Source organism: Lissotriton vulgaris, chromosome 9 (genome assembly GCF_964263255.1).
Source record: "Lissotriton vulgaris chromosome 9, aLisVul1.2, whole genome shotgun sequence".
Taxonomy (NCBI): domain Eukaryota; kingdom Metazoa; phylum Chordata; class Amphibia; order Caudata; family Salamandridae; genus Lissotriton; species Lissotriton vulgaris.
The window spans coordinates 12,732,674-12,756,453 of record NC_141697.1 but is presented as its reverse complement, the minus strand read 5'-3'; the positions used below and the strand labels follow the sequence as shown (position 1 = coordinate 12,756,453).

Genomic DNA, 23,780 nt, shown 5'->3' with positions numbered 1-23,780 from the left:
GCATAGGTACTGCTCATGCAAAAGTTTCCGGATCCAGGCTGGCGCTAGGGCAATTTAAAGGTAAAGAACCTGCTGCTAGATATTGTCTCTACCAGATAATGTGTTACCGAAGGTAAGTAACTTTGTTCAGGGTCCTTCAGGTACAGGTCTGGACTGTTCCATGTCCTCCAGGTACACGTCTGGGCTGTTCCATGTCCTCCAGGTACAGGTCTTCAATCAATCAATCAATCAATCAATCAGGTGTTGTTAAGTGCTACTTACCCGTGGGGGTCTCAAGGCACTGGCGGGCAAGGGGGTGGGGGGGGGCAGCTCCGGTCAGTCGTGACAATTCCAGCTCATACGGGTACAGTTCTTGACTGCTCCAGCGGGGTTTTGCTGGACGATGCTTCACTTTGTGCCTCTTACGTGACTTCTGAGCCCATGGACTCTTGAGTTATGCTTTCGTGATCACTAGGTGCGACAGGTACCAGTCTTGACTGCTCCGGTGGGTTCTGTGATGAACGATGCTTCACTCTGTGTCTCAGATGCGACTTCTGAGCCCATAGATTCTCGAGTTGTGCTGTGGATGTTGTTGGGTCCTGCAGGTGCCTGTGTTGACTGCTCTTCACTGACGGCCTCCCCAGCATTGTGAAGATGGCCTCCGGCTCCATGTTGCTTGTAGAGGGTCCCACAAGTTAGGCCTCATAACTTGTTATAATTCAACATCCTGCTTCAGGGATGTATGTCACATCACCTTGCTAGTCTCCTTTGTAAGGCAGCACATTAATACCTCATTTTGTAAATTTGTGATTGATGGGGATTTTAACATTCATACCTGCGGCGACCCCAGGATATCTAGTGTGGCTGTTCCGGGTTGCCCACGCGTGCAGGGAATTCACTTTGAACATTCCTCGCAAGGGGAGACATTGAATGGCCTCCTTCATGAATTTAATTTACTGTCTCTCAATGTCTATCTGATCCTTGCAGTAAGTCCGTAACTCCATCGTTCAAAGGTAGGGGTGATGGATCATTCATAGATTTTATCCTGGTATCTTCGCCTCTACTAGATTTATTCCCTGGATTTGCGATACCAGCGAGTGTCCACAGTGATCATAATCCCCTGTGTGTTCATTTCCACAGGCCTTTAATGCTGTGTAGAGGGGGCTGGCGAGAGTGGGGAGGTGAGACCAACAGATGGTGGGAGGCGGTTAAAATGGACCCAGATATCCCCAGAAGCATTTTATAAGAACATGTCAGTCTTGTGTACTAATGAGTTAACTAGGTGCACCACATCAACCTGAGCGCAGGGGGAGGTCCTTAGCGCTTTTAACATCATCACAGATACAATAATAAGTGACTTCTTAAGCGCCCAACCCGGTGTTCTGTTATTCAGTCCCCTAGATGGTTTGATTCCCTCTGTTCCCAGGGAGGCTAGGAACTTGCGGGAAGCACTAAATAGGGGCCCAATGGACCCTATATTGGTGAGATCCCGCCCAAAAGAGTATAAATTAGAACTGGCAAAACGTAAATCCGCTCTAAAGGAAGAAGTGTGGAGGGAACTAATTGAGGTGAGCACGCTGAGGGACAGCGCCAGATTCTGGTGCTTAATTAATAGTCCCTTTCTAAACCCTGAAGAAGGGAGAGTGATAGTTGCCCACATCACAGAGAAGGAGTGCCCCCTGAGTTAAACTGTTATTTTCTCTGGGTGGACAGTACACCTGACCTGGTTTTCTGTTCTTCTGAAGTTAAGGATGGTATTATTGCGTTAACTAGCAACAAAGCCCCGGGACCTGACCGTATCCCAGCTGATCTCTTTAAATCAGATTCAGCCCTTTGTGCACCGGTTCTTGTCGCAGTTTTGAATGCAGCGGCAAGGTCCGGCTGTCCTGAGTCCTGGGCGACCTCAACCATAGTGCCCGTTTTAAAAAAAAGGCAATTGAGACAGCACCCATTGTTCTAGACCGATCTCCTTGCTGGACTCAGTGGTCAAGGTGGTTTTGGACAGACTGACAGCTTGGACAGATGAACATGCCATTCTATCGGATATCCAGTATGGGTTCTGTCCTGGGAGGTCAATAATGGCCCAGTGCCTTTAAATGTCCATGATCCTGAATAAATATATGGTTGCTGGAGTTCTGGACTTTTTGGTTCCGTCCAGAGGTGTCAGGGAACAACACCCAAAGACCCCGGAGTTCCACCTGCCTTGGTGTGCAAATGAACAGAAACACGGGCTTCTCGATGGTGGCGTCAAAGACCAAAGGTTTATTACTGCAGGGACACAGAAGTCACAGAAACTACGCATGGGCAGTATCTAGGAGCCTGTTCAAATTGTACAAAGAGGGTTGCTCCTTATATACTAAATTTTGGCCTTCAGGCGAATTCTTCACATGTTGGTACATTCCCAAAACCCTTGTGTCCTAAACAATAAATATTTGGCGTTACACAGGAACCGTCGATAAAATCTGATACCAAACATCTACGAAGAGGGGTTCCCACTAGTTCATCACAATCCCTTGTCAATATTGCATTCAGGAGCCGAACCGCCTCATCGTAAATTTCGTTACCTCCCCCTAATAAAGATTCAGAAAGAAAGGAACGGAGCCAGGTGTGGAAGATAGGAAAGCGGGATAAGAGATGTTTGTGGGTTGTAAATGGGCAAGGCTACCGGCTTCGGCCGCCTAATCATGATCGGGACAATGGACACGAGAACCAGTTCAGTTGGGCTGGCCTCGGGCAGAGGAGGCAGCCTTTGTCGAGTCATGTAGCTACAGCGTGATCTGGTTTAAGGTGCACGTGTCATGAAAGAGGTGAATCTCCGGCTAAGGCTACGTGTCCTTAATCGAAATGAAGTGATCAGAGGTTATTGCGTATGTGAGGGCAGGAAACACAAAATGGCTGCCATGATCTAAGATGGATGCCGTGGGTAGATCAGAAATGTGTTCATAACAGGAGTACTCTTGCTCGTATCGTAGCGAGAACACCAGGATATGCTAAATGGATCATTTGCGCTTCGCTGATACCAATATTATGTATTTCCGACAACATTGAAAACACGGGTTCAAATCGTCACGGAACCTCATTGCCTGCCCTGGTACGATCTACTTATCATTCATGGATCTTTTTTCCACGTTCAATCATGTGAATAGGAGCCAACTATGGCAGTCCATTGAGGATTATCAGGGTAGATGTTAATATTGTCCTTTTTTTGGAAAATCTCCACCAAGCAACCACGGCGCAGGTCAGATTTTCACAAGACTTAAGAGTCTCCCTCACTTTGGCCGTAAAGCGAGGCATACGTCAGGGCTGTATTTTGGCCCCCTTTTTGTTTAACTGGTATATCAATGATTTAGACAACGTACTACAAGCCACAAGGGTTGATTATCCGCAGGTAGGCCGTGAGGTCTGCGGTCTTATTATAACCGGTCGATGCGGTCCTTACATCCAGGGCCACCAGGGCGTTACAAATTCTGCTTGACTCCTTTTCTGCTTTCATGAGGGATCGGGATCTATCCATAAATGACTCGAAATCCTTTGTGATACCGGTGGGCTCTCGCAAAAAAAGCCCATCCAGTTCAGGGTAGGCCCGCACAGGTTCCCCGTACTGAGGTTTTTTCGTACTTGGGAGACAGATTAGATGAACAACTGAACTGGGGCCCACTAAAACAGAGAAAGAGGGGTGACTTAGTGCGGGCAAATACGCCCATTTTTTATTTCGCTACTAAATTAGGCAAGAGACCGATAGCGGCACTATTAAAGGTATATCAGGCCAAGTGTGTGGCGATGGCCTCTTATGGCAGTGAAATATGGGGGCATGTAACCCTGGAAGAATTGCAAGTGGTTGAGAACACGTTCCTGAAGCATCTACTGTGTGTGCCCATCGGAACCTCGAATATGATGGTGCAGGAAGAGCTGGGGGTCCCGTATTTGAGTGATGCTTTGGCTCTCCATCCTCAAACCTCCTGGCTGAAAATGTGGCGAACAATGAATTGTTGTTGTCCCAATCGATAGTGCAAGCGTGTATGGCTCTTGATCACTCGCGCCGCATACCCTGGCTTAGTTATATAAAGACTAACTTTGAAAGACTGGGTAGGGCAGAATTATTTACTAACCCCAAAATGATATGCAAAAAGGACCTGGGTTGGGTTAGGGAGTCCTTTTATAGTTTAAGGAAATTGGAGAGGGAAGAGCTGGAATCTTCCTACCTACTGTCCACACATTTTTTATGTTGAAAACAATATTATCTACTGAGCCTTATGTCTTGGTATCTTTTAGTACATGTGATCGTTTTTTGCTGACCAGGTTTCGCCTGGGTTTTTTTCAGCTCCTTCTGGCTTTGCCTAGGGGGAGCATCAGAGGACAGATTTTAGCAGCGTGTGGCTGCGATGGCGTGTCTCCACAGGATTTGCTTCTTTTTTTATTATTTTGTAGGTTTTCATGTGATCCCACGAAAAAATGTATTGTTCCGATTTTAAGGAGGATGAAATTTAGGCCGCCTGCCCAGCTCTCAAGTATCTACCGTTGTTGCATGGAGATTCCATTTTGTTTGTTCTTAATTTCCTTGAATCTGTAGTCAAATGTAGGGCCCACTTAGAATAGTTGGTAATATTTTTTGAGTCATTTAATAAATTAGCCCTCTGGTGAGATTTCATTATTAGAAAGGATCTTGGGGGCTACTCAATTTTTGGTTCATTTGAATCCTTTTTTTTTTTTTAATCCTCATCCACGTTCATGGTCTCTAGCTGCCAAACACTAACAGAAGGTAGTGGGGCGCATAGAGTAACAGTCGTGCTGACTCAGTCGAGACTGGCAGGGAAGACAAGCGGATTGTGGTAACAGTTCCCATCAGCGACAACTGGCTCATACCCGACAAAACCTACTGTGTTGCACGATTGGCAGATGGTGCCATTAAGCCAGTTGCTATCATGGCTAACGCCCACTGATGGCTGTGCATAGCAAAGTGATTAGACCACGGCTGTGTAATCATCGGACCTGGGGAAAAAAAACCCAGGTTCAATGTGCCCAGTCCAACAGATGACAAAAGTCTCTTCTATCTTTCTTCCCGGCCCTGGCGAGGTCTAGTTTCGAGATCTTCAAAATTGAGTTACACCAGTCATGGAACGTAGGAGTTTGAACTGGAGTATGCAAGAAGGGCACCCCTGAGTGGCGGTGACAAGCGCACCTACCCTGTCCAAATATACTAAACCCTGTCTGGGTGGTGGTCACAACCCCCTGTGACAGGATATCTATTGTTCCACCTTGCTTTGCTCGAGCTCGGCTCAGCTCAGGAGGGCAGAAACGTGTCTCTAGCCGGCAGCAGCCCTAGATTGCTGTCCGGTTCTGGAAGACTGGTACCCCGAGCACAGAGGGCCTCCGGGAGGAGCTTTACAGTGCATGGAATCACACCTCCCTCACTGTTTACAGAGTGGGGTATGATTCCAACATGTTTGATACCAAACACGACAGGGTTCTTTACAGTCAGTTTAGGGATGGTCATCGTGAAATGACGCATGACCACTCTATATATCATAATGGCTGATGCACTTTCAGCCCAGGAGAATGGACTATGAAGGTTGTAGGGGTGTCCTGCTCATACAGGGGCACCCTCACACTTAGAACCCAGCACCCTGCCTTCAGGATTGAAAGGCCTGCTTTAGGGGTGACTTATAGGTTTAAATTACAGTGACCTTATAAGAAAACTTATATCTGTTGTAAGTGGTGCTAGCACCAGCTTACACAGGCTGCAATGGCAGGCCTGTAGTCACAATTTGAGTGGCCTCTCAGGGGTGGAAAAATACATGCTGCAGCCCCTGGGAGGCCTCTGGGGTACCTATGCACTGGGTACCTTAGTACCATATACTAGAGACTTATCAGGGTACAGCACTAGCCAATTTAGGGAAGAAGGACAGAGAATGGGGTCCTGATTAGCAGGATCCCAGTCTGACTACTCAGTAAAACATGCTGACACCATCAAAAAGTGGGGGTGACCATGAAAGCAGATACTACTTTCCTCAACTCCTGCTGTGACAGGCTGATTTCTAGAGGAAGAGCAAGGCAGAGCAGGGGGCACTTCAAAAAGAACAAGCCCCCAAATACAAATTTCAAAGACTCATTCCCTAAATCACATTTAGTGTCTGGAAATGGACTAAAAGGAGGGGAATCTGAGACCCCCAAAAGTGTCAAATGTCTGTGCCAATCGGGCCATAGTCCTTGTGCAGAGTGAATTTGGTGACCTTGTGTGGCCGAAGGGGTGGCTGTGAAGATGAATGTTGTGCTGATCAGGCCTTAGCCTTTGATAAAGAACTCTGAGCACTTGAAAAACAAGTCATTGTTGAGTTCCTTTGTGTTTTTTGGGGGGGAGTTTACAAACATACAGAGCAAGCCACTCCTTTTAATAAATACTTTTTACCTCTGGAGTGAAATTTACTACTACCAACTTCCCCACCCTTGTGGCGTAGAAATCCTCAATGGTAAAATAAGTACGTCTGTTTATGCCTGCGAGTAATATTTTGTGAATTCCTGGCAGGTGTAAATTGAGGTTGTTTCGGCCATCAATATAGATGGAATTAGGGTCCTTTACCTCATCCAAAACACTTACTAAAAGGTATTTTGTGCCTTTAATCAAGAGTCCATTCTTTAATGTCAAATATGAGTGTTCGGTTCTGGCACAAACAGACCAATATTTAGAAAACTGAGACATGTGGCACATATCTGGAAGCAAACTGCATTGGGCAAACCATTCTGCTTTACACAGAACAATCTCTTTTTATTTATTTATGTATTTATTTTTATATATTCTATACAATCACAAAATTAACAGCCTTTATTCCTCTCAAAGGGATTATCATTTATTTGCCAACACGTGTTTTCGTCTTTGCTGCAGATTTGTCAGCAGACTTCATGAGGGCTAGTCTAGTGTTCGCAGGAGGCTGAGTCTATTGTCCAGTTCTTAGATAACTGGTAATTAATTCCTATAGCACCTGCAAAGTGTGGTTCACCGGATCCCTCTTCTATAGTCCTTTATCCAGTTACTGAGAAGAGCGCTTCTGGTGTGCAAGCCCCTCGTAGAGTACTATTGGGTATTCACTAACATTATGATCGAGGCAAATGAGCTGCAGATCACACACTGTGTATAGATCGCCATCTAGTTTTGGGCCCGGATGTTTTCACTTTGTTGTTGTTCTCGAAAAGTCTTTGGAAGTCACAAGATAGGTGACTCCTCCTTTGTACCATAGTGCACAGGGGCATCGGCTCCATCTTCAGAATTTTTTTTCCACCATCGGGCGCGGATGTGTTTATTGTACTCCAGTTCGGTGCCGTTACCGAACCACCTTTCGACGCAATCCTTTACCCTACTCCTCGGTATTGTTTTTGATCGCGATCCCTAGTCGACGCACATCTCTACAAGCCGAAGACTTTAATTCCGATCGTCGACGAAGGCCTTCGGGCCTACCTAGGCCAAGATATCTGGCTCATGGAAAAGATTCCATTTAAAAAGTGTCTTCAATGTGGATCCAAGTTTCCACACACAGATCTTCATGAGGTGTGTAACATCTGCCTTTCGCCGGAGCACAAGGCCAGAGACTGTTCTGCTTGCACCTCCTTCCGCTCCCAAAAAACTATGCGGGATCGTCGAGCTCGAAGTACCATGGCTTGATCATCGACGTCCATTCCAGACGACATCTTCCAAGAGGGCGTTGAAGTACCAGTACATGAGCGAGTTGAAGAAGACCTTCTCAGCGCATCCGAAGCCCAGGACTCGGAAGTCGAGGACATCACTCTAGGGCAGCGGGTCGTAAGTAGTGACGTCGACCCCGACCCACTCCCTCAACCCCGAAAAAGGCTTTGGTAACACCTTCACCTTCGGGCCCAGGTGCACACCGACAAAAGACTTCTCATGCCCCGCCTTCGGGCCCGGCTAAAAAGTCCATAAATAAGCCTACAGGCCACTTGGGCGGAGTCAGCCTGCTACTGGTGCCGAAACACTAACCCTGGCACCGAAAAAGAAGGGCAGGTTGAGCCTGTATAAGTCAAGGTCGTGGTTCAAAGTCAATCCGAACTGGCTTACGAGCAGAAATGAAGGCTGCAAAACACTTCCGTGTTTAGGGGTACCTAAATATGCACCTGAGGTGTTCAAAGATCTTGTTAGGGCTAGGGTTATTAACCCCAGGATAGAAAAAAATTACAAATCTGATCCTACAGATCCTGTTTACAGCAAGGGACAGATACCTATGGATTCCTTAGTGGTCTCCAACGCCAGAAAAAGGGCAAATTCACAAGTGTCAGGGGATGCTTCGCCTCCAGACAAGGAATCAAAGCTCTTAAGCGCACAGCGTCACAAGCGGCCAATATATGGCGAATCGCCAACACACAGGCTTTGCTGGCTAGATATGACAGAGCACACTACGATGAACTAGAGACCCTATTGCAACATCTTCCTGACAAATATAAGACCAAGGCCAATGACCTTATACAAGATGGTAAACTCATAAGAAACACCTCCATTTGTGGCGCTCTAGACGTGGCAGATACTGCCTTCCGAGCCATTAACATAAGTGTCCTTTTAGGTAGACATCCATGGCTACGCATTTCAGGTTTTAAACCAGAAGTGCAAACTTCAATACTTAATCAACCATTTGATGAGCAGCACCTTTTTGGCCCTGCTGTAGATTCATCTCTAGAAAAGATGAAAAAGATACAGACACAGCTAAATCAATGAGAGCTTTGCAATCGCAAGCTCCCAGATGCTCTTTTTGGCGCTCCTCTTACAAAGGCACCTCCAGAGGTTATCCCTCTGACAACCCCTCCACCTCTTACAAGACTCCCACCCAAACCTCATTTACCAGAGGTTATCAAAGAGTAGGCTACAGAGGTAATATTAAGGATCGAGGCAAAACTAACAATACTCGTTCCACCTCCAACCCTACCCAATGACTTCCCTCCACTACCCTAAACCATTCCACTCCAGTCGGGGGAAGATTAACGCAATTGCTATCTGTCTGGAACAACATTACTACAGACAAGTGGGTAAGACAAATCATTCAACCAGGCTATTGTCTAGAACTCACCGCTACCTCCCCAAACATACCACCCAGACTGCGCCCAATGTCTCTAGAGTACTTATCGCTGTTAAGGCAAGAAGTAATTTGCCTCCTACAAAAACATGCAATAGAACCAGTACCCCTGCATCAGCAAAACACAGGGGTTTACTCCCTCTACTCCCTCATTCCGAAGAAAGACGGTTCTCTCAGGCCCATCTTGGATCTGAGACCCCTAAACATGTACATACAATCAGACCGTTTTCACATGGTCACACTTCAACAGGTGCTTCCTCTGCTCTCACAAGGAGACTTCCTTTCCACTCTAGACCTCAAGGATACCTACTTCCATATTCCCATTCACATCTGTCACAGGAAATATCTCAGGTTTCTAGTGGATGGTCAGCATTACTAGTTCAACGTACTCCCATTTGGAGTCACCGCAGCACCCATGATCTTCACCAAATGTTTAGCAGTAGTTGCAGATCATCTACGAAGACTACATATTCACATCTTCCCATACTTAGACGACTGGCTCATAAAAGCCAAGTCCAACAACCAGTGTGTACAACACACTTCAGCCAGCATTCAGCTACTTCACAACTTAGGGTTTACCATAAACCACACAAAGTCTTACCTACTACCGTCCCATATACAACAGTACCTCGGTGCCACAATAAACACCTCAAAAGCATTAGCATATCCCATTCCACCAAGGATAGCAAGCATGCAAACCCTCATAACAAAATTCCAGCCGCAACACTCTCTTCCAGCTCGAGTTCATGCAGTTGACAGGGATGATGGCCTCTTGCATATTTATAGTACCTCACGGAAGACTCCAGATGCGTCCCCTACAGGAATCTTTAGCACAACAGTCGAACCAAGCTCAAGGTCAGCTAACAGATCTGGTGTTGGTGGACGGCCGCACCCATCGCTCTCTGCAGTGGTAGAACACCAAAATAGTGCTAACAGCGGACGCATCGCCCACTGGCTGGGAGCTCATCTATTACATCACAATATACAGGGCATGTGGGCACCACAACAAAAGTTGTTCCACATAAATCACCTGGAGTTACTAGCCATTTTCCTAGCATTAAAAGCATTCCATGTCCACATTTCAAGCAAAATTGTCCTAGTCCGCACGGACTATATACCTGCAATGTACTTCATACAGAAACAAGGCGGGACACACTCCATACAGTTCTCCCAACTAGCACAAAGCATACGGAGATGGGCTATTCCTCAGAACGTTTTTCTCCTAGCCCAACATGTTCCAGGAGTCCAGAACAACATAGCAGATCTGTTAAGTCATCAGGCGCAACAGATTCACGTATGGGAACTTCCTCAGCAAGTTCTTCAACCATTTTTCCAGTTGTGGGGGCAGCCAGAGATAGATCTCTTCGCTACACACGAAAACACCAAATGCCCAAACTTCGCCGCCAGATATCCACACCCATTGTCCGAAGGCAATGCAATATGGATGAGTTGGTCAGGCAAATTTGTGTACGCTTTTCCGACTCTCCCACTCATTCCACTGGTGGTGCGCAAACTGCAGCAACACTCACTGACTCTCATCCTAGTTGCTCCATAATGGGTCAGACAACCATGGTACAACACATTACTGGAACTGTCTGTAGTCCAGCACTAAAAACTACACCTTTACCCATGCCTCTTAACCCAGAACCATGGCGAGATCAGGCACCCGGACCCAACACAGCTCAACCTAGCGATCTGGCTCCTGAGGTCTTAAAGTTTGGCTACCTTAACCTTCCCCATGAATGTATGAATGTTATCAGAGAAGCTAGACGCCCCCCCTACTAGCGCTTGCTGTGCAGCCAAGTGGAAAAGATTTGTCATATACTGCAACAATAACAACATCAAGCCCTTAGATGTGTCAATTCAACACGCCATAGGTTACCTGCTGCATCTCCAAAGGTCTACTCTAGCATACACATCTATTAGGTTACTTCTTGCTGCTGTAGGAGCCTACTTACAAAACAGACACAATTTGTCACTATTCAGAGTACCTGCCATCAAAGCCTTTATGGAAGGACTCAAAAGATTAATTCCACCCAGAGTACCACCCTCACCTGTGTGAAACTTAAATATTGTTCTCACATGGCTAATGGGGCCTCCATTCAAACCTCTGCACAAATGCGAATTTCAATTTCTCACGTGGAAAGTCGCTTTCCTAGTGGCCATTACTTCCCTTAGAAGAGTCAGTGAACTACAGACACTCACTATTCAAGAACCATTTTTACAACTTCATCATAACAAAGTGGTTCTCAAAATAAATCCAAAATGTCTTCCTAAAGTTATTTCTCCCTTTCTTCTCAATCAGTCTGTAGAGTTGCCAATCTTTTTCTCCCAACCACAAACAGTCGCAGAAAGGGCTCTTTATACGCTAGATGTAAAAAGAGCACTCCTTTATTATATTGACAGAACAAAACCTTTTCACAAAACACAACAACTTTTTGTGTCCTTCTAACCACCACATGTAGGCAACCCCACATCAAAAGCTGGAATTGCAAGGTGGATTGTCAAATGCAAACAAATTTGCTATCATTATCTATTCCCCCTAAAGCCCACTATATCAGTAAAATAGGGGCTTCAATGGCTTTCTTAGGGAATATTCCCTTAGAAGCAGCTGCATGGTCTACACTGCAAGTAAAAAATATGGGGGAGAAGGAGGTTAAGCTAAACTAGGTCGACCTCCAGTCTATATCAGAAAATCAGGAACCCACTGTGAAGGGTTCAGAGACCTAGTTTGTATGTATGGTTGCTGCCTAATTTTGTCAGTTTGTACCAAAATGAGAAAGAAAAATTTATTTCTAGAGTCCCCTCACTCACCGGGGTTTCCCCACGGTGACATGCTTCATCATTGGGGCCATCCCAGTTCTCTACGAAAAGGGGTGTGTGATTAAAAATACCGTGCTAGTGGGCCACAACAATTTATTCTGCTCCTAGTCTGGTATGTTAAAATGGGGTAACACTGTTATCTAACCTTAAATTGGGCTAGATCAGTGTTGTGTGGTCCACACAACACTGATCTAGGAGCAGAATAAATTGTTGAGGCCCACTAGCATGGTATTTTTAATCACACACCCACTCCACCACCACAACACTTTACACCACACATAGCCTTTCACAAAAACAGTGCTCTTGCGTAGTCCGCTAGTCGCAGCACGCCCCTTTTGGTAGAGAACTGGGATGGCCCCAATGATGAAGCATATCACCGTGGGGAAACCCCGGTGAGTGAGGGGACTCTAGAAAGAAATTTTTCTTTCTCATTTTGGTACAAACTGACAAAATTTGACAGCAACCATACACACAAACTAGGTCTCTGAACCCTTCACAGTGGGTTCCTGATTTTCTGGTCTACACTGCACACATTCACCAAACACTACTGTGTAGATGTGCAAGCAAAGCAACAAGCTACTGCGGTCCAAGATGTACTCAAAACATTATTTCAAACAACTGCAACAGATACTGGTGGTCGCCGCTAAGGTGGTGTATTGCTATACAATCTATGCACAGTGTGTTATCTGCAGCTTATATGCCTCGGACGGAAAATGCTACTTACTAGTACGCAGCTGTCCTTGGCATGTAGAGCTGCCGATCCACACACGCCCACCCACCTCCCCGGCTACCATTATCTGTTCCAGTATTATCTTATTTCGATACAGCACACATGGGCATATTTTATGCTTCTCACAAAACTCCATCGTTTCCGTAACTGGCGCAAAAACCATCTGAAGATGGAGCCGATGCCCATAAGCACTATGGTCCAAAGGAGGAGTCACCTATCTCTTGTCTTCCAAAGACTTTTCCAAGACAAAAACAAAGTGCAAACATCCGGGCTCAACACCAGATGGCGATCTATGCACAGTGTGTGAATCTGCAGCTCTACATGCCAAGAACAGATGCATACTGTTGCTAGTCTAAACTGTACTTTATTTGAATTATGACCCAACTTTCCTGGGTCTATTATCCCTCATTTGCCCAAACTGATCTTCCTCATCCAGAATCTATTTTATTATCCACATAATTGCACACAGCACTCTGCCCCTTCACAATATTCTGTTCTCCCTCTTACTCTTCACATCTTCTTCCCATTTAGCTCTATTGTGTGATCCCCCACCCGGTCTATCACTATGCCACCCTCGCCTTCTCTATCGTATTGACTCAAACTAAGGTTGCTACCTCTGGATCTCCCACCGTATTACAACACCGCTCTGTCTCAAACCACTGCAATACAAGGCCCTTGCCCCAGCTTTGGGACCTATTTTTCACATTCACAGACTGTTCTCCTACCCCCTTCTCCTACTCTCCCCCTCCATTTCGCATCCCGCAAATCTACCCGCACATTCGATCATCCTAGTGGTATTACCATGCCTCCCCCTAATCACACCCTCACTACACCGGACACACTAATCACTAGGTTTGTCTCCAACTCTCGGACCATCCTTTACCCTCCAAACCTCTCCAAAAATGCCAATAGGAACCTGAAACATAAACTATTAATTTGTCACCAAGAAACCTTATTTGTTGACAATTACCTAAGCCTCACATCCCTTATCAAAACTAACTACATCTTTTACTCCAGACACCTCTCCAAATGGAAAAGTATCTTCCTCCACCACCTCCTCATAAAGAAATCTTGTAAAATCCCGTATGGCTGGAAGCTCCTTCCCCCACTTTCTCAGGCGAAATTGACATCTCTATTTTTAAATCCAGAAATATCCTCCTACAAGCCTCTAAAAACCACCTCACCAACTTTGAGCACCAGTTCAGCAGCCTATACGATCTACTAACCTCCCCTGATCATATTTCTACAGCCTCATTATCGCAGGAAGTCCTCTCGACTTCACTTCTTCTGACACCAACTGCTCCTCAACCTGGCTCCACTGCTAACTTTGAAGTCTCCCAATCCCAGACCTCTGATCCCATCGCCACTGTTGCATCTTCTCCCGCGCTTAACTCTTCCGCTTCTTATTTAGCCACCCAAATCCTCTCTCCCCTTTCCTCACTGGCCTCTCCATCCTCTCCTGATTTTCCATCATCCCCCTTGTCCACCCAAACCATCTACACTCCTATTGACGCTCCCACCCTACCCCAATCTCTCCCTACTTACCTCTCTGTCCTCCCACCCCCGCTGTCTGATCCCCCTAAACACTGAGTCCCCTCACACCATCACCACTACTGCCTCATGAGGGATACTAATCCTGTCCTATCTTAATGACCCCCAACCTCTAAGAGATGAGTGAACCTCCCTTCACTTGCCCCTCTCCCCCTCTTCTTCCCATAGCAACCTTCAGGCCTCTGGGCATGTGGGCGCTCATACTACAATCCTCCCTCAGCCCAGCATCTGAAACACCCCTCACTTCCCGCCTCCTGGGTTCCCTCTAAGTCCACCTCCCATTCCTCTTGCCCTGACTAATGTGGAACATGTCCTTCTCCCCATGGACCCCCGCCTCCTTACCGTCCACGCGCTCCTGCCCCCGCTCCTCCCCCCTGGCTCGCCCAGGCCTCCCACGCAACTCACCACTATCCACTCTGGATACTCCCCTGAGACCAACCACAAACCCCTCAACTGCATGCTGGGCAACTATAGATCGGCTGCACGACATGCTACAGAAGTCGCGGAGACTATCCTCAGTGAAGCCATGACATCACCTTTCTTACGGAAACCTGGCTCAAGGCTCACTCCTCATTTATTCTTGACATGCTATACGCCCTCCCCTGGGTTTCTCTATCCTCAGAAAAGATAGGCTTGACAAAATTGGTAGGGGCCTAGCCATAATTTATAAAGATAAACTACCACTCTCCCTTGTTAAGAACTCTGATCACGCCACTTGCGAATACATGGGAGCCGAACTTAAAGTTAAGGGTTTCCCTGCTATTCGGCCTCATAACATTTACCATCCCCCTGGTGACCCTTTGCCCTTTGTAGAGGAACTGTCTGACCTACTTTCCCAAGCCTCGATTTTCAACTCTAAAAACATCTTCCTCTGAGACTTCAATATTTACTGGAACAATAAGACTGATCCCTCGGTTAGTATCCGCAATGGCCTCCTCGACGTTACAGACTTGATTCAACTTTGCCATTCCCCAACACATGACAAAGGTGCTACTCTTGACGCCATAATTTCTAGCAAAGATTTGGCTTCCCTTTCGCACATTGTCCCTATTGATTGGTTGGACCATCACCTTATCCTCTTCACGATCAACAGCGTTACACCTCCCTCTCCCCCCAAAAACATCAAACATAAGAAATTATCCAGAGACCTTCACCTTATCCCTCCAGACGAATTGGAGTCTAAACTCAAATCGGAACTTCAACTTTCACCTCCCTCACAAAATGCTAACTGTAGGAGAGTAGGGTCTGCTATCCTATGGCCACCCCAAATTTTTGCTTTTTGCTTCACTGGTTTATGACTTAATGTGGCTGTGGGCCTGCTAATCAGACCCACAGCCTTCTGTTCTCTCTCTAAATTAATGCCAATGCACTCTAGGTGCATTACGAATTGGAACTGGTTCACCTTATAGGCCCTTGTAACAGTGTACCATAGGTACCCAGGGCATAGGTGTAGCCAAGGCCTACCAGGGGCTGCAGCATGTATTGTGCCACCCATGGCCTGGCCTCCATATTTGACACAACTGGCTGATCACTCAGCTGGGGTAAGTTGGTGTAATCACCTCTTACTTAGATATAGTATCCCTATATCTAACCTTAAACTGGACACATATGTTCCTATCAGCCACTCCTATGGAAGGCCTCTTCAATCCTGGAGGCAGAGTGCTTGGAAATATGTGAGATGGTGCTCTAGCATGAGCTGAGCCTGTCTGCAGCTGTCGGGAACCACTCCCTAAGCTGTTCCGGGATATTGCCATACCATATACTCTTAAGTGCATTATAATCCTCGCGGTTAAATGCTATCTTTGGTTTGGCTTTATCAAAACATGTCGAGTAAGGTGTCATACGAATTGGAATACTATCCCCTCGACAGTTCTGTCGACGGGGATAGCATTCCACCCTTCTAGAGGGACACGACATGTGTGTAGCCTTAACCCCGGTTAAAGTTAACCAGAGCCTCAGCATCACAAAATGGATGCTGCCACCACAGACACGAGTCTGGCCTCCTGCTGCTGACCGAAACTCGGCAGATGGTGGCCTGGACAAAGGGTTTCCTGACTTGGGAGGTGCAAGCACCACCCCAGACAGGGTTTTGTGTACTGGGTTGGACAGGGCTGAATAGAATCAGACATGCCCGGGGCACACAAGGTGTCCCCGTGCATAGGCCAGTCCAAACCGGTCCTGGGACTTTCCAGACCCAGGCCTGGCGAGGAGCTGGACAAAGGAAAGGGGGTGTAACCGCCCCCCTTCCTGGTTCCTCCCAGAGGAGGGACCTAGTAGGTGATCCACCCCTCAGATTGGGAATAAGAGTGGGAGGAGTGCCATTGCACAGCAGATCATCCTGAATCAACTTTAAACAAAGAAGAAGACTGGACTTCGACATTCTGCTGCTCAGAAGACTGAAGAGAATCTCCCTTGTGGCCTAGGAGTGGCCACCCTGTGAACACAGGCACCAACCAGCAACTCGACGTCTGCTTTGCCGCCGCCTCCCGCCGGAGCCCGAGCCCAGAGCCTGACAAGACCCAGACTCCCAGACTTCCCAGAGCCCGATCCACAGTCCCTGCAAAGAAGGGACCCGTGAGGCACCGAGTGACGTGGGACCGGACCTCTTGGAAGACACTCGAAACGCTGACTGCGCAGCATCTGAGGCATCCTCGACGTTGTGCTTTGGACTGAGAACCCCCACCACCGAGCAGCCCTTGCACCGAAGAAGAGCCCTCCAGCATCTCCACGATCTGCGTGGGGCCCTTTTGCATTGTGCCACTCGACGCGCCATCCCGGCCACTAGCCACGTGGTCAGCGGCCATCTTGGAGACGAAACCGACGAACTACACAGCGGGTCTGGTTGCTCCAGACTCACCCAAGCTCCTGTGAAAAGGAGCACTCGCTCTGACCTTGCTGGCCCGAGTGTTAAGCATCTTTTGATTCCTGCGTGGCTTGCATTAGCCAAGGCCTGTTTGCTCCGATCAGGTTGCCGACACCGCCAACAGCGAGAAGTCTGCGTGGGACAGCTCGTGACCGACTCCTGGACGTCCTCGACCCGCGGTGTCCACGTGGCTGCAGAGAGAAGCTACACCTCAACGCCTGTTTGCACCCGACATCGCCTGGTTCCAATCTGGTTCCACGGTAGTCACTGGCTAGTGACTTTGAACATTGTCCCCTCTGCTTTCAGGTCTTCACAACTTCAGATCCACCCTTGGATCCACCGGAACTCTTCACATCGAGCCGCCTGCAGCATCTTCAGCTCCAAGCACCATCGACCAGCGTGACGAAACCTGACACTACTTCGACCCTGTGCACCCGCTTCCTGTGGGTGAGTTAACTCAGCTCCGCCGGTGTTCCTACACTGGTACACATCTCAAGGGCCTGTGTTTTAAGTTTCAGCATTCTAGGTCACTCGGAAGGTTCCGAACTAACTAACTTTGTACTTTTTACGCACCATAGACTTTACATTGAGAAGTGCGTGCACTTTAGACACTGCACCCGAGTCCCGCGTGCCTTTCCCGACTTAATCATTGCTAGTCTAGAATAGCTCCAGCGATTCCCAAGGCCCTAGGCCTGTTTCCTTTCCAATTGGTATCTCTTATACCACTTTCTTAGAATATGGTTTAGATGGTCCCTAGGGCTCATCCATATTGTGCAACTTTTGTGTATTTTAAACTGTCTTGTGATTTAACGCTTGTGCTTCTGTGCTCATAAAGAGTCCAGGGGATTTTATAGTTAATAAATCAATATATATTTTCAATATATATCTGTGTGGTGTCCTTTCATTTGGTATTCAAGGGGGTTGTGTATGGTAATACAGCTGGCTTCACATGCCTTTCAGAGTTTAGCCTAAGACTGCTTTGTCCACGTTACCACTAGGATAACTGGTCTACAAGGTTGAATTACAACCAATCATCATAAGGGTTGCTTGGCATGGTACAAAGTGGTCACTAGAATTAGTGAGCATTATATACCAGGCCAACATCTCACACTAACGATCTCACTGAATACTACAACAAACCCATCATCGAGGCCCTTGACCAAATTGCCCCAGGCAAATTAAAACCACAAAGAAACATCCCCGCCAAATCCTGGTTTACTGCTGATGCCAACAATGAGAGACGCACGCTCAGGATGACCGAACGCACATGGAGGCAACATCCCTCTCCCCCAAACCTTCCCCTCCTCAGAACCGCTAGGGGCAATAACCAAAAACACATCCACAATGAAAAGGCCTCCTTCTTTCGCGCTCAACTCGACTGAGCTAAGAATAGATCTAGGAAACTAGTCAAAATTATCAAAAATCAAAACAGCTTCTGACCCACCAAATTAATCGCCCCTACCAAAAGATGTGAAGAAATTGTGAATTTCTTTTCTGAGGAAATTGCCAAGATTGATCTATTCTTTGTGTTAATTCCTCCACCACAGAGCTCCTCACCCCCCCCCATGTCCTCCCACCAAAGTCGCCTTTTTCTCCTTCGCCCCCTCCGGACCCTGATCTTCTCCAGCACACCGTCGCCCCTCTGGAACACTTCCTCCCCAGCCCATAGCTCAAAAATAACGCTTCTTGGCTTTACTTTAGCCCTGTTACGAAGCGTGAAGTCCACAACATTATCACTAAGCTTAAACCCTCTTCTCATACCTTTGACCACTCCCAGCCAACCTTGTTCAAGATTTAAAGCATATCATTACACCTTATTGGACTACCATCATCAACTCCTCCTTGGCCTCTGGTTTTGTCCCTGTTTTCCTACAGCTTGGCCAAATCTCTCTCATCCTCAAAAATGCTACTTCTGACCTTAACGATCTTAACAATTTGCGTTCCATCTCTAACCTGCCTCTTCTTCGAAGGCCCTCGAAAAATGTGTTTTGCTCCAACTTGACAAACACATTGACTCATTCAACCTTTTGGACGCATCACAGTCAGGCTTCCGAAAGGGCTGCAGTACTGAAACTGCGATGCACAACATTGTGGATGATATCCATCACTCCCTAGACAAGGGGGAGGCTTCCCTTCTCATCCTTCTTGACCTCTCTGCTGCTTTCGATACTGTAAACCACTCTGCCTTACTCAACACCCTCAAAGATCGGTTTGGCTTCAATGGTCCTGTTCTCGAATGGTTCACCTCCTTCTTTCAGTAGAGAACCCAGCAAATTATAATCATCAATTGCCTCTCTAAAACTATGCCTGCCTCCTTGGGGTTCCCCAGGGGTCTATTCTCTATCCTTCTTTATTTAACCTCTTTATGGAACCCCTCACCCTCATTCTAAAGAAAGCAGGTATCAACTACCAATTCTATGCAGACGATACCCAACTTTTCTATGAAATCAAATCCCATGCTGACATTCTGCACCTCAATGATACCCTGACTAAGATTCAACAATGGTTCCATCACAATCACCTGAAACCCAAACCTCACCATTCAACACTGGCTCTCTGACCTCAAAGCTCTCAACTGCTCCTTGGCCTCCTCTAGCTCAGTCAAATCCCTTGGAATAAGCATTGACCAAAACAACAGCCTTTCTTCCCACATAAAAAATGCAGCCAAAGGCGCTCTCTTTTCCCTACTTCACCTCAAGAAAATCAAACCCTTCATTCCTATTGATGACTTTAAATCTGTTTTTCAATCATTAGTACTCTCAAGATTAGACTACGGAACCGCCTTGCTCTTCGGAACACCTAAAGTCCACCTAGCTCCAATCAAGTCTTTCCTGAACCTCGCAGCCAGGGTTATTTCTGATTGCAAGAGGTTCAATCATATCTCCCCCATCCTCAAAGATCTCCAATGGCTTCCCTTCGACGGCAGATCCATCTGCAAGAACGCGTGCATTATGTATAGTGCCCTGCATCTTCAAACCCCACTGTATCTCTCACAAAGACTTCACAAAGCGGGAGCACCAATGCTCTCATACTGGTACCGCCCTTGATAAAAAAGAAATCTACCCAGTCACGCTCTTTCTCCGGTAATGCGCCTACAATCTGGAACTCGCTCCCCAAAGATCTACGTTGTTACCCCTCATACTTCAGCTTCAAAAAAGATCTCAAGCGACACCTTCTCCTCAAATACTGGGCTCCTAATCTCGTCACCTTACAGGTGTCTCACAACCTGTCCGTTATGGTGCTATGTCTCTCACCGCATTATACCTGACCTACTAACCCCGTCCCTCTCCCTCAAATCCACCAGTTCTCATATATTCACTGCATCCTCCTACATGCTATCTCCTCTCCTTACTCCTGCCCTGGCTCCACTCTCCCCCGCTCCCACACACTTCCCCTTCCAACCACGCTTGCGCAGCTATCCAAATCCTGGTTATGGACTAAATGTTACGTCTAATTTCCTTGTCTAGGTATTTATTGCTCTTTACATTTTTCTCATATATTTTGCTTTTCCTTTTTGTACGAATGTAATACTGCATTGTGTTTTCACTTCCATCCCCTGTAAAGTGCTCTGATACCCTTGGGTCAAGCCAGAGCTAGAAAAAAGCTGCTCAAATAAATAAATAAATAAATAAATAAATACTGGTAAGTAGCATTTTCCTTTTGGAGTGCTCGGAGTTCTTTATCTTATGATTTGGACCTGATCGAGCAGAAGAAGAAATGGTGGGTCTCTCTTCTCCCTTCTTGAACACCCAGCACTTGAAACCTTGTGCTGATTAAGACTTTTGGAACTGTGTACGCCCTGTCTCACCAGCCACACGTCATGATTGTGAACAGGTCTTAGCCTTTGTGCAGAGTGAATTCAGTGACCCCGTAGCCCTGGGGAACCTGCTTTGAAGGTTACCTTTGAGCCGATCAGGCAGTATCTGGTTTATAGAGGACAGCCAGCCACCGCGTATGCCAAGCGTGGACTGCTGCGAAAATGACCACGGTGTTGATCAGACCACTGCCCTTGTGGAGGGTAAGATCATTGACGCCGAATTCCTGGTGGGGCCACCGGAAAGGACGGGGACTGCTGTCTGGTTCAAGCTATCATTGTAGGAGAGGCCACCGTTGTGACCCTTTTGAGGGAGACCACTATAATGACAGTCGCCCATCCTAGGCGGCAGTGAAGATTTCTGTTGTGCCTATCCGTTGCTGCCCTTGTGCAGAGTAAGGTCAGTGACCCCGAATGCCACTGGGGAGGACAAGGCTGCCACCTGGTTCAAGCGATCATTATGCGGAGAGGCCACCACGGTGGCCCATGCGGTCCCAAACCACGACTGAGGATCGGAACCGGAGCAGCCTGCTCCCCCGCCCTATAAAGGATCAGAAGAGCTTACTGTCTTGCTGAAGATGGTGCTGTGAATGCCGAACCACGAGAGCCACTCACCTAATGCAGCCCCTGCTGCTCCCTGCGGAGCGGCGGTCACGCCAGCCTTGCTGCAGTGGGTTTGACTGATCACAGGACGGGAAGGCCCTGGGGAAACTTGTTCTCCCAAGTAAAACAAATATTCCCTTTGGTTATGAAAGGAACAGGACAAAGGTTCAACTCACAACTAGTTCGTACCTCGCAAGGGGCACAATAATACAATTCATCAAGGAAAATACGAATATTTGAATCAATTGCTAAACAGCACTGAAGTTATACAAAAATCTTTTATTGTTAAAAGACTGGTGACAATGTTAACATTTCAATACACTTCGGGGCAGATTTACAAGCCCGTTGCGCCTATTTTACGCTGCCGCTGCTTCACTTTTGTGAAACAGCGGCGGAGCAAATCCTGCACCATGGTGCGGGGTACTTACAATGTGACGCATCTGGGAGATGCATCACGTTGTAAAGCCCTGCGCCACATGTAGGCGTCCCTGCGCAGGGGGGCGGGGGGGTGGTTGGGGCGCCTCCAAAAAGTGGCTGTGTGAAATCTACAAGATTTCACTCAGTAATTTTTAAGCCCATGCTGCCTCAACACCATGCGCCTGCTTGAAGCAGGCGTACGGCTTGAATCAACATTTACAGGATAGGGCCCCCCAGAGCATTGCTGGAGGAGCGTCCTGCTTGCGACGCAACTCCAGGATTGTGCCGCCTTTACGACAGCAGATGCATCACGCAGTTGTCTATTTTTGTCCCATGGTGCGCCGCATTGTAAATGTGGTGCATCCATGGTGGCGGAGCCGTGACACACAATATCTACCGCGTCCCTGCTGATATGCAGGGATGTACCAGTTATTGTAAATCTGCCCCTTTCTAGCTATCGCAGTTTTATGCAAAACAATTGATAAAAACCAATAAATTTAAATTCACCAATTACAATCAGTTGCCACAATATACCATGCCATAAAAAGAGAACAATAGTTAGACCGTATACTTTGTCTTTCAAAGGATCATATCCTCCGGGACAGTTTCGAACCCTGGCCTGGATAGACTCATTCTCGTATCTGCAGGTAGAAATTGTCCCTTGGGTCAGTGATGCGTCGACGCCTTTCGATGGGTTTGATTATTATTCCATCTTCATCAAGAGAATAGTTGGTTTGTTTCTCGCTGTATTCCTTATTGTACAGCTTGGTTTACATGCCTTGCACAAAGCAAGTATATATAGAGAACGCTTTGTTTAAATTACTCAAAAATGCTAATTACAATGGCAAACAGAGTCTACAAAGAAGTGTATATTTTGTTATGTCTTGCTTTGTTATGCACAACAATTAAGCATCATTTAAAAACCACAATGATTCTACACGATCATTGCATGCAGCCACTCCAACAAATCTAATCCGCGCCTCTATCGATACAAATGTTGATTCATTGGAGAATCATGAGTCCCATTTCTATAGTCCTTGTCGAATGGATCTCAAATGATCACCTTAATCAAACCGAAATCCAAGCTAAATCATTATATAGGTCAGACCAAAAATGACACATACAGCCCCCTCCCTCCTTGAAACTTGTTCCGCTTCACGGCACTTCGGGCACTGGAACACTTTTGACTCCTGAGACTCGGACTGCTAGTGGGGCTTACCCTGAATGTCGCCAATAGTGAATGGGGAATACCCACTACCATTAGTGAGAGGGAAGTTGGACTCACTGACCCGCCTGTTGAATCACTGGAGCTCTGACCTCAGCGGGCTCTTTGTATTGTTTGTGTGAGCTGTATTTTACTTTGCGGTTGTATATACATTCTCTGTTTGTCATAAAATAAAGTATTTGAGTAGATAATCATTTATTTGTGCTGCTGACTGTATTTTGCGTGGTGCGTCTGTGTTCAGCTCCGTGTCTACCTCCCCCTGAGAAGTCTTCGACTGTTCGACTTGCGCTACCGCTGAGAGCCAAGTGTTGGACGGGTTCTTGGGTTCTTGGTCCAGTGGCTCAGGACCCATGGTTGGTCGGACTTTGGGAGTGAAGGGCCTCAACCCCCATGATTGGGCCCAGTATCTCCTGCTTCCCCCGTGTCCCGCTGAAAGGGGTTGAAAGATGCTTTGACAATGCTTCATCCTGAGCCCCAGATGGACAGCTCCAACCCATCCTCCAGCATCGCCATCTCCTTCCTTCGTCATCTCCTTCGTTGACCGGTTCAGTTGCTGCTGCTGATCTCAGGGAAGCTGTTGGTAGACTGAAGATTTCATGGTTTTCTTCTGTGAGTCGCCTGGATCAGGGTGTAATGATGTCACAGCGGGTACCAAAGGCTCTCACCACACGTCGCTTGGTTCATCAGGCAGGTACAGACCTTTC

At 47.0% G+C, this 23,780-nt stretch overlaps 1 protein-coding gene across 1 annotated transcript in view; it reads left to right on the top strand.

The window, feature by feature from the left end:
* The window catches only part of TTC6 (tetratricopeptide repeat domain 6), a 1,229,706-nt gene that overhangs the window by 732,729 nt on the left and 473,197 nt on the right, over nucleotides 1-23,780 (top strand). The window lies entirely within an intron of this gene.